This window comes from Marmota marmota, unplaced genomic scaffold, assembly GCF_001458135.2.
Source record: "Marmota marmota marmota unplaced genomic scaffold, marMar, whole genome shotgun sequence".
Classification (NCBI taxonomy): Eukaryota; Metazoa; Chordata; class Mammalia; order Rodentia; family Sciuridae; genus Marmota; species Marmota marmota.
This window is the reverse complement of record NW_026000093.1, coordinates 21,677,432-21,689,825: the sequence shown is the minus strand read 5'-3', so window position 1 is coordinate 21,689,825 and position 12,394 is coordinate 21,677,432. Positions and strand designations below refer to the sequence as shown.

Here is a 12,394-nt window from a genome sequence, read left to right as displayed (position 1 = left end):
TTGCTGGCAGGAGAGAAGAATGGTTGTGAGGGTGTGGAGACAGGAGGCTGGGATGTCTGGGGCAGATCCATCTCCAGCTTTGGTTGGGACTGATGCTAGGGTCATTGCCTCATATTTGACTACACACAAAAGTAGCATGCTCTAAAGTGAAAAACACCATGAGACTCAAGTCTTTTTCTTATTTTTTAATCATAAGATACCTGAATTTAGAGAGCACATCAGAGTCATTGTGCAAATACGTTCTGCTCAGTAGAGTTTTAATCTATTCCCCCAGAACCCACAAGAAGTCCTGAACCCCTGAAGCAGTGACATTTATGATAATATCAATTGCTTTATCAAGAGAAGCAGGTAACAAAATGTGAAGTTTCTTAGGAAATAAAAGTAGTCAATATTCTTTAACACACTCATGTCACCAAGGTGATTGAGACTACCTGCCACCTTCTGTCAAGGAATTTTGCTGGTTGTCTTCTTTTAAAGTTCCCTTACGATTTTATTTCTGGCTAGCAAAATCCCTGCTGGCCTCTTGGGAAACTAGAACAAATATGAAAGCAACTTGTGGAAGCTCCGAAATTTCCCTTTTGCACCCAGCAAGCACAGCATTTTCCCCAGTGTGGGGTTATCTGAGAGTCCCATGCCACACTTTCTCAGTACCAAGCCTCTCAAAATTCCATCAGCCTACGAGTGGGGAAGGATTCATGCCACCTGGGAAGTTAGAGGAACCAGATATAAACTTCTACAAAATGCCCCTCACCTCCTCTACACAATCTATTCATCCCTGTTGGGATTACCTCCCTCACATCCAAAGATAACCCCCACTTGTCCCTACCCTTTCATGTTCCCTCCTCCATTCTTCTAGATGCCCTTTCTACACAAATTGAGCATATCTTTCTGCTGCTAGATCAGAGAATCAGAGAATGGGTAATGTGTAAAGAAAAGAAATTTATTTCCCATTGTGCTAGAGGCTAGGGAGGCCAATATCAAGGTACCAGCATCTGGTGAGAACCTTCTTATTAAATCACCCTATGATGGAAAGTCAAAGAGATAATGAGATAAAGAGCCAGAGAGGGTCAAACTCACTTTCATAACAACCCAGTCTCAATGTAACAAACCCACCAGTGACATTAATCCACTCAAGAGGGCAGAGCTCTCATAAGCTAGTCACCTTTAAAAAAAAAAAAAAAGAAAGAAAGAAAACTGTCTTCTTTAATTGCACACTTTAATTTCAGAACAAAATAAATAACATAAAACACAATTTACAACATCCAATACCATTGTCAAATCAGGGAGGAGGTAAAACTGAAGGTCCTTGCTTCCTTCCTTAGACACAGGACAGGAGAGAGGAAAAACAAAACACTAGGCATTATCAGGAGGAACTCAGTGGGGAGGCTTGGGGACGTATAAGAGGGCACAAGTTGTCCAAGTTGAAATTCCTCATCTACTTTTTCCAGGCAAGACTTGTCTTCATCCCGCTCAGTGGGAGGACTGGATCAGGAACAGCAATGCTGGTTACTTTGCAGTCACCTCCTCTCCATTGATGCTAGGTGTTGCCTGATCACATAGCAGATGTGGTTGCAGTGAGTCTCGGGATCTTCAAGGAGAGATCTGCAAGGAGAGAGCAGCAGCACAGTTTTAAATAGCAGCACCACCAGGTCCTTGACAACCTTATTGTTTTTGCCCACCTTGGCCTCTGCCACAGCATCTCCACAATGGAGCATCCAGGTTGATCTCCAGGTGCTTTTTGGCCATCTTTAGCCCATTGTAGTTGTTTCCAAGTGCCTGGGCCTTCCCCATCTGTTCCATGTTGGCTGTCCAGCCGCAGGTGCTACTCACAATGCAATAGCAGCAGGGTGGAGACCCAAGCCTGGTGGAGATTTCACTTTCTCAACCTTCTGATTCAGATTTCTTTTATGAGTTTGCAGAAGGTCTCAGGCTTCACCCCGCTCTCCTCCATTTTCTTCTTCTCCTCCTCATTTTCAGAGAGCTCTTGGCTTTCTTCAGTACCTGAGACTGAACTCTGCCTTTGGCTCTCACCAGCGATGTAACAGACAGACTTCTGAATCTCCTTCATGTGAGAAACATAGTCTGTCAGAGGAGTCATCTTCTCCACTCATATCTTTATCTTTGTTTCTTTCTCCAATATGACTCAAGATAGATCTCACACTCAGCTGTGAAATCCTTGAGGGCAGCATTCAAAGTGTAAGTCAGCTGAAGCTCTGATTCAGTGAATATCTCATTCTATTTCTTTTTGCTAGTTAAGAGTATCATTGCTTTTTTTTAAAGGCAATAACCAACATAAAAAGAGAGTGAAGAAAGGCAGAATACTTTTTGTGTACCTCTAAGTGTACATAAGGGGAGTCACAACCCAATTTTGCTTGATGTTCTAACCAAAGCCTTCAAAATGTTGAACGTCTACTGCTACCTACCTGTAAAATGTATAAAAGACTTCTATCTGATAAATCTTTGTCCAAGTTAATACTGAGCATTCAATCAAATTGTTGGCAAACTTAGATCTCCCCGCCATGATGTTCCTCAGATATTTTTAAACCTGTGATGAGGCATGCTGACCAAGTTCATTTTTGGTTCTCTGTTTCTCTGCTTCCTGGAGTTTCAATTAAAGGGGGAAAAATCCAATATAAATTATTTCTTATAATGGACACAATGGCAGCTTTAGCTAATACGAAGCCCCAGTTTTACATGGTGAAATTCATTCTTTCTATCAATCAAGTAGTCAAGTCACATGCTCAACATACCATCTAGTGAGAAGGAATTCTCCAAAATATAATCTGGATGGAAGAAGAGAATGAAATAATCAAGAGTCTCCCCACTCCACACAAAGATTTTTTTTCCATCTTTTGATGATTATACCAATAATAAAATTTGAAAGTGTTTGAACCTATGAGAGCAAATTAAAGCTGCAGCATGAGAGGCCTTGCAGACAGCTGCAGAGTGAGGCCGTCACTGTGTGTGTGTAGCATTGTCAAGCGTCCATGTTTCTAGGGGAAATCGTGGTGCAACAATTATACCCTGCTCTTAGGGGAATGAAAGTCACATAAACTGTCTCCTATAAATCATATTTTGCTCGTCTAAGTGGATCCGACGAGGGAGAAGGAGAGGGGGCTCTCCATGGTGAGGAGCTTTGATCATTTTGATCAAACACAGACCACCTATCAGCCTTCCAAGTGCCACCATGCGTCATACGCATTTTCAATATTGTGTCATAATAGCTACCAGTCATTGTAGTTGAGATAAAAAAGGGGTTGTAATTAAACATATGATTGGATCCAGACATTTTAATCATGCCATCTATCTATTTTGCAGAGCAGGCCTGCTGCGTTTTCAGCAGTCCCCTGGAATCGCCCTGGGATGACAATTTGCATGCTAACTGAATTCATGTACCGTGCAGATTCACGAAAACATCTGTTGCTGATTGTTTTGGTCCTCTGCTTTTCAGACTCAAATATGAAAATGCAGAAAGTAAAAGGCAAATTATGGAGCCTGGGGCAAGAGCACAGACTGATTGTTTGATTTTTTCCTTTCTCTCTCACCATCTAGAGGAGACTATTACAGAAACTAAAAACATCTCCCTCTTTGCAGGCCCCTTGGTCTTTCAATAAAATCAGTGCCCATGAAATGACGCTGTTTCCCAGCTGCTTCTTGTCTTAGTCTTATTCACTTTGCCCTAGAAAGAGACCCCCCATTCCCAGCTCAGAGGTCTCCAAACACAAGACAGTAGGAAAGGGGAGGAGCTGCCTTGACCCAGTAATGCAGCACAGGAAAGAGATTGTCCACAGTATCCTATGCTGCATGGAGATGCTGATTAACTGGTTTGACAAACATTTTTCCCAACCAGGGAAGAGTCAGGGGAATTCGAAGTATCCAAATGCAAAGAACTTGTGTCACATAAACGTGTAGGGATCATTAAAGATGTAGCATCTTCAAAAAGGCTCATGTTAACAAAGCATGAAGAGGAGGAATTATACAAGGGCGGTGGGTTAATTTCCCCTGACCTAATCCAGGGCAAAGGCAGGTATCAAAGTGAGGTTCAGAAAACACCTTTACTAACTGTCTCATGCCTGGCACCACTGAGTGTTTGCACCTACATTTTGCTGCAATTTTCACAACTCTGGGAGGTAGGGAATTATCTCCTTTTTGGAAGTGAAGAACTTATAGTTCAGTAAGATGAAATAACTTTCTAAGTCTACTCAGCTAGGACTCACATACCAGGGTTGATTCAAAGCCATCATCTCCTTCTGGGCACATATTTTGCATAGTGCCACCTTGCTCCCTACCCTAGCTCCCCGCTATTTGAGCTGCATCAATCATACTCTTTCTATCACACACAAACTGACAACTTTGAGAAAAATAACCTTTCTGTCTTTTGTGAGATGCACACATTTGGCCTCAACAGAAGATAAACAATATTTGTTTCATAGCTTAAATAAATCCCAGTTGAGAAGTCACCTGTCCAAGGAATTTCAAGCTGCGTGGATACTGGAATGGGATATTTCAATGACATAAGTTGCTTGGGTGAGGCAGGGTCACCCTAAGAATGATAGTAACTGCTTCCTTCTCCACTCCTCGATCCCACCCACTCAGCTCTCCACTTTTCAAATTCAAGTATTATTTATTAAGCATTGATTCTATGTCAGGAATCCTCACTTATATTAATTTGCTTTGCAGCCTCAAAAGAAATCAGAGAGATTGATTGTAAAAGCCCTGCCATCACCTAAGCAAAGCAAGGTCCAGGAAGATGAAGAGGTTGCTGAAGATCACTGAGCCAGGAGTTGCTAAGACAAGATTCAAATGTGGTCTCTTGACTATAGCCATTTCCCACTCTACAACTATTCTCATGAACCCAGTGCCTTCCTTTCTTTTCTTTGCAGCAAAGCTCCATCTCCCATACTGCAGACTAGCTCAGAGTTCTCATCCACTTACCACCCTCACACTCCACATCCAAGCTTCCTCACTCCTTCCTCTTCCTTGATCAATCCTGTAGCAATTATGTTCAGTCTCCTGTGTCCCATTCCCAGAGATTCTGTTCTAACCAGCTCAAGCTGATGTCAATGCTGCTGATATGGGGGCCAGCCTTGGAGTACCCCTGCCACCTCATTCCTGGGCTCTCTGCTGCATTCCCACAGTGAAGACCCTCTCCTCACTGATCAGGGTGGAGCCGAGTGTGTGGTCTTCTCAGCCTTACAGTCGTGCTAGCCAAGACAACAGGCAGAAGTATCCTGCCACCCCTGTACCCTGGCTAAGCTTCAAAGGAAATTTCCATCCCCCCTGCTTCCTCCCTACTCCAGAAAGGAGCATGGAACAGCCCTGCTCGGTGGTGCCTTCACCTTAGCCTGGCGTTACATAGCTTCCAAGGTTCTAGACCAGACTTCCACTACTGGGTGTGATCCTCAGCAGATTAGAGCATCTCTCTATGCCTCTAATTCATCATCCTCAAAATTGGCATGAACATATTTACTTATAAGATTTGGTAAAGACCCAAAGAAAGAACACAGTAATTTCCTTAATACAATACTTGTTCCAGATGAGATGCCCAATATATACTCATTCTCTCATTCTCTGTTCTTCTATCTCTTGGAATGTGTTCAGTTCAGCATCTGCCTCCAAATGCAGCAGCAGCAGTTCAGTGCAGAGACAAAACTGCCAAGTGACAAAAGAATGATAGCAAACACAGCTGTCACGCTGAAAACTGTGCATAAGCTGTGAGTCACCTGCCCTCAAGACCACCTTGTCATATGTGTAGAGAATGAAGGGAATTTGGTTCTGTCTCACTATTTACTGCACATTTTTAGTGTAACAGCAGCCAGAAGCCTCAATATAAGGTAGCAAGAAAAGCTAGGGACTTGCTCTTTGTCCTCAATCTACTCCCCAAGGACACCTATGGAAACCTCAAACTGAGGGAGGTGCCCCAGTTTGAGCCCCCAACAAAGACTCTTTTTTATTCCACATCTTTATTGGTGCATTATCATTATATATAATGTGGGATCCATTGTTACAAATTTGTACATGCATATGATGTCAACAATATAATTAAATTAATCATTCCCCAGAATTTTCTCTTTCCTTTCTTTCCTCCCTCTCCCTGGTCCCTCTTCTCTACTCTACTGGTCTGCCTTTTATTTTATTATTTTATTTTATTTTTGGTCCTTTCTCTTCTCTTGCATCTACATATGACCCTTGACTTTCTGAGTTTGACATATTTCATTTAACACAATGCTCTCAAGTTCCATCCATTTTCCTGCAAATGACATAACTTCATTCTTCTTTGTAGCTGAATAAAATTCCATTGTGTATATAGACTACATATTCTCTGTCCATTCATCCATTGATGGACATCTAGGATGGTTTCATAATTTGGTTACTATGAATTGTGCTGCAATAAATATGGGCATGCATCCATCACTATATTAATGATGACCTTAATTCTTTAGGATAACTACTGAGGAGTGGTATAGCTGGGCCATGTGGTGTTTCCATTACTAATCTTTCAAGGAACCTCCATACTGATTTCCTTAGTAGTTGTACTTATTTACAATTCCAACAGAGTAAAAGTGTTCTTTTTCTCCATTCTCTCCAGCATGTTTTTTTTATCATTTTTGACAAACATACTCTATATTTATTTTTAGAAGTATTTTTTCTTTTTTATTAAATTATTTATTTATTCTAATTTGTTATACATGATGACAATGCAATTTATTTCATATTACACATAAAGAGCACAATTTTTCAAGTCCTGATTTTACACAAAGTATTTTCCCACCGATCGTGTCTTACACATGTACTTAGGGTAATGATGTCTAACTCATTCCACCATCATTTCTACCCCTTTGCCCCCTCCCTTCCCCTCCCTCCCCTTTGCTCTATCTAAAGTTCTTCCATTTCTCTCATGTTTCCCCCACCCCCAATCGCCATTATGAATCAGCATCCTCATATCAAAGAAAATATTCAGCCTTTGTTTTTGGGGGATTGGCTTACTTCACTTAGCATTATATTCTCCAACTCCATCCATTTACCTGCAAATGCCATGATTTTATTCTCTTTTAATGCTGAGTAATGTTCCATTGTGTATATATACCCTATCCATTCATCTACTAAAATTCCAGCATGTATTATTGTTTGTATTTTTGATGATGCCATTCTAACTGAAATGAGATGAATTCTCAGTATAGTTTTGATTTGTATTTCCCTAATTATTAAAGATGTTGCACATATTTTCATAAATTTGTCGACCATTTGTATATCTTCTTTTGAAATGTGCCTATTTAGATCATTTACCCTTTCATTAGTTGGTAGTTTTTTTGTGTGTGGTAACTTGATCAAGTTCTTTTTATATTCTGGATATTAATTCTCTGTCAAAAATGTAGCTAGCAAAGATGTTCTCCCATCCTCTGGGTTATCTCTTCACATTCTCAATTGTTTCTTTTGTTGTGCAGAAACTTTTTAATTTGATGCCATCCCATTTATTAATTTTTTGGTATTATTTCCTGATCATTAGGAGCCCTATTGAGGGAGTCATTGCCTGTGCTGGGTGTTGACCTAGGTTTTCTTCAAGGAATTGCAACGTTTCCAGTCTAAATCCTAGGTCATTGATCAACTTTGAGTTGAATTTTGTGGAGGATGCGAGATATAGACTTAGTCTTATTCTTCTACTTAAGGTAACCTGATTTCCCAGCACCATTTGTTTAAAAAGGCCATCTGTTTTCCAACACACGTTTTTGGTGACTTTGTAAAGGATCAGGTGACTGTATCTGTATGGGTTTATCTTTGTGTCTTTTATTCTGTTCCATTGGTCTATGTATCTGTTTTTATGGCAGTACCATGCAGTTTTTGTTACTATAACTCTGTAGTAAAATTTGAAGTCAAATATTATGATGCCTCCAGCTTTACTTTTTTGGTTTAGATTTGCTCTGGCTATTCTAGGTCTCTTATTCTTCCAAATGAATATTAGGACTCTGTTTTATAGTTCTGTGAAGAATGTCATTGGTATTTTGATAGGGATTTTATTCAATCTGTGTATTGCTTTTGGAAATATGGTCATTTTAACAATGTTAATTCTGACCAGGCAGTATGACATATACCTATAAACCCAGTTCAGAAGATTGAGACAGGAAGATCACAAGTTGAAGGCCAGCCTCAGCAACTTAGCAATGCCCTTGTCTCAAAATAAAAAATAGAAGTGCTGGGTATATAGCTCAGCAGTAAAGCACCTCTGAGTTCAATCCCCAGTACACACAAAAAAAAATGAACATGAGAGATTTTTTTACTTTCTAATGTTTTTAATTTTTTCTTCCATGTACATAATTTTCATTGTAGATATTTTTAACCTCCTTTGTTAGATTTATTCCTAGGTTTTTATTGTTGTTCTTGTTGAGGCCATTGTGAATGGGATGGTTTTCCAGATTTCTTTTTCAGAAAATTCTTTACTGATGTATAAGAAAGCTACTAATTTTTGTATATTGATTTCAAAGACCAAATAGTTCCTCAGAACTTTCAATTAAGTCTCTTAAATTTTGAGAATATTTACAAAATATTCTTGTACTACTTTTTCAATATCTGGTTTGTATTATTTTATGTAATACTCGTTATTCTGTTTTCTTTTGTCTTTCCTACATTTTTATCATTTAGTCTAATATAATCCTCTTTTTGGCTTCTACCTCCTTTTATTTTATATTTTTTATGGATAGTTTTTCTTATAAATTTTATTATGTGCCCCATGTAGGATAATTTAAGAGAATTGGTATTTTGATGGGGATTTTATTCAATATAAACAGCAAAATGAATAACAGAAAAGCATACTTACACACTCAGAGATAATCACATAAACACCTAACTGTATGTATTTTTTTATTTATTTTCCTGGCAAAATGTTCTAAATTTCCTTTTTTTGGTTATTTTCATCCCTCTTTATGAGGCATATTTCGGTTTTATTTATTTGGGTTTTTTTGGGGGGCGGGGAGTGGGAAATACCAGGGATTGAACCCAGGGGCACTAGACTACTGAGCCATGTCCCCAGCCTTTTTTTTTTTTTTTTAAGAGACAGGGTCTCACTGAGTTGATCAGTGTCTTGCTTTTGCTGAGGCTGGCTTTGAACTGGTGATCCTTCTGCTTCAGCCTCCGGAGCCGCTGAGATTACAGGTGTGTGCCATTATGCCTGGCTTAATTGTTATTTTTTGATTCTCTAGTTTTCTCACCTTTGACCCCTTTATTTTCCACATTATGTTTTGGTTTTCCTTAGCCTGACAAATGTTTTCCTTTCTATTAATTTTCTTGTATTATTTTGATTCATTCTTATTTTTTAAATATGGCCTTTATTAATTTTACCTATTACTTATTCTTATTAAAGTTTTTCATTTATGTTGTTTTTTAAATTTTTTACAGGATTTTTATTTTTTTTAATTCTTTTCACTCTAGGTTTATGAATGGCCTACAATTGTAGAGAAAGACTGTCACTAGATGGAATGGGGCTCATGCCAGAATCTTCCTTTAACCTCCTCATGACAGAAATCATATACCATCCCCAGCAATACCGAATCACCTAAAATTTATTTGAAGCAGTTAAGAAAAAACAGATCAAATTCCCTTCCTAGATTATGATAATTTTACCTGGGCAGACCATATTTGTGGGTCACTGGAACAACGAGTTTTTCTTCCACCACATCCCTACCAATCCCAGGTAACAGGCATGATATGACCCAATGATTATTGCATATATAATCACAGACATTTAGAAATAATGATTGCTATGTAACAGAATGCTGAGGAAAGAAGGAAATTCCATTCAGGGAGAACTCCCAAGGTAAACTTCTCTGATTTTAACAGGAAACTGAAGAATACTGAATATTCCAATTGACAGAGCCATTTGTTACAGGCTCCACAACTAAGATATCGGAATGCTACATCCACTTGTTGCCAGCCTATTATTGCCAATATGACACAGGCATTTAAGCAAGATTCCAAGAAAACCTTCTTAGCAGCTAAATCTCCCTAACTCTACCCCTTCATTAAGCCCAGAGATAAATTAACATGGAAAGAAATGTTCCTTGTAAAGGTTTAAGGCCCACAACAATGGCTGCCTCCATTTATTCTTATAAATTTCAGTTTTCTATCCCAAAGTACTTGCTTCACAGAGAAATGAATCAAACATTTTCTTATCATAGGGCTTGGTGCCATTTTGAATTGCTTTGGATCCTTGAAAAATAACCTGGTAAATTAAACAAAGTCTAATTCCACTGATATCATAGTTCTTTCACTTTCTATGTTTCATATGCATTCCAGTTGCAGGTCTATTCAAGAAATTCACTTTTGAGGTAGACTTATCTCATTGACATCCTAATCCACCAACCTGCTATCTCTCACCATAGTATCCCTCTTTGGACATTTGTCCTCTTAAGACCTGGGGTTCCCGTGGTATCTCTCATAAATGTCTGCCTCTACTCTCCCTACTTCACCTTCACTATTCCCAGTCATTTAACTCTTCCCTAAACACAGCCCTTATGCTCATTATTGGCATGAAAAGCCTGGAAATTTTTGTGTCAAAAAGAACATAGCTGAGTTGGGTTGAGGCTCAGTGATAGAGCACTTGCCTAGCATGTGTGAGGCACTGGGTTCAATTCTCAGCACCTCATATAAATAAACGAATAAAATAAAGGTCCATCAACAACTAAAAATATCTTTTAGAAAAAAAAATCATAACTATTTCATACTTTTATCTGCTCATTTCAGGTCAAATTATGCAACTAACAATTTTAGGATGTGTCATCCCAAACTCTGCATTCCAGGTATGGAAGAAAACATGGATAAGAATGTTTCCTGCAGTTCATGAAATCATAAACCATGACACCATAGAAATTATCTAGTTCAGTCCTTTTGTTTTACAAATAAGGAAACTGAGGCCCAGGAAGGATAAGTAAATTTTTCAACACCATAGAATTCAGAGAGAATGAAGTCAAGAATCCAGGTCTTTGTAATCCCAAATCAGAGATTCTTCAGATTCTTCCCACACTCATAGAGGCCTGCCCTAGCCAGAGTGTCTGTCACTATCTGTATTTTGCTAATTGTAGCCATCAACTTTTTTGTCAACTTATTTGGATCAAGCTTCATGACTGCTTGTGGGGCTCATACTTAGACATCTTCTGTAGTGGATTTAGAAATAGCCTCCTACTAAAGATGGAACAGCACAGACTAAGATTCTCCCACAGTATTTCAATTTTTTTCTATCAGCATCTGAAAAGAGCTGTTTGCAGTCTATCTCTCAACTAAATTGTAAGCCCCTTGAAATTAATGCCCTATTTTATTTTGACCCATTTTTGTAATTTTTCCTCTTTCCATTTTAGTCATCTTTATATCCCCAACATTGTCTCACATATTATTAAAATAATGACCCATGTATTCTTTGTGTCACTCACTTTGTCTCTATGGTAACAGACAAGCTGCTAAGTTCCCTCTTTGTAGACAGATTGTGTATTCCTGCTTTCTGGGACACTGAAGTACATCAGCCACCTACCTCTCTCATTCACAGCCCCCTCGGAGATTATAAAGAAATCACCCCAAATATGATTTCCTCACTGATCTCCCAACAACTGTTCTGTAGCTTCCTTCCCAGTAACTAAAAGGAAGTTCATGATCCACAGCATAGTCCTCTAGAGAATGACCCAGGCCACCTTACCAGCCTAATCTCCCCCACCCCCCACCCCAAGCCTCATCCCCCATCAATGCCATGTTCATTTCTCCTTTGTTTACTTTGCAATGTGTTGTTCTCTCTACTCATGATGCCCCTCCTTATCCTCACCTGGTAGAGTCATACTTCAAAACTACTTTAAATAACTCCTATTCCATACAAATCTCATGCTCTGAGTTCCCATAAAATTTTACAATGACATTACTTGCTTATAAGTTTTATCTCTGAAGAAATGCCTCTGAGGGTATTAATTCTTGAGAAGATCAGAGACCTAAGAACTTCTTATCACATCAAGGCTAGGGGTGCTCAGAAATGCAAATTACCCATTTTAGATAAAGCAGATTACTTTGTTTTCTCTGGCTACAAACCTTCAGTCTAGACAAAGGGGCCCTATGTCTTCATTCACTTAATCAATATTTATCAGGATCCTAACATATGCTACACACTGTTCCAAGTGTTGGAGATATAGCAATAAACTAAGGACCAAAATCCGACACAGAAAATAGAAAAGAACTTATTATATAAACCTCTCTTTGGCCAACCCCTTAGGTTGTAGATTCATTTCTTTAATACAGAAGTTGTGAAAAGATAACACAGAAATAAGCTTTGGGTTGAAAAAAAAATTGGACACTAATTTTAGCCAGAAGAATAGCACTCTCCTCTCTCTCTCTCTCTCTCTCTCTCTCTCTCTCTCTCTCCCTCCCT

At 38.9% G+C, this 12,394-nt stretch overlaps 1 long non-coding RNA gene across 1 annotated transcript in view; it reads right to left on the bottom strand.

The window, feature by feature from the left end:
• Positions 1–1,214: 1,214 nt before the first annotated feature.
• LOC125610575 overlaps positions 1,215–12,394 on the bottom strand; it is a 77,970-nt gene continuing 66,790 nt past the window's right edge. Inside the window, exon 3 of the long non-coding RNA XR_007340578.1 lies at positions 1,215–1,602. This is a non-coding gene — a long non-coding RNA (uncharacterized LOC125610575). The remainder of the gene's footprint in view (positions 1,603–12,394) is intronic.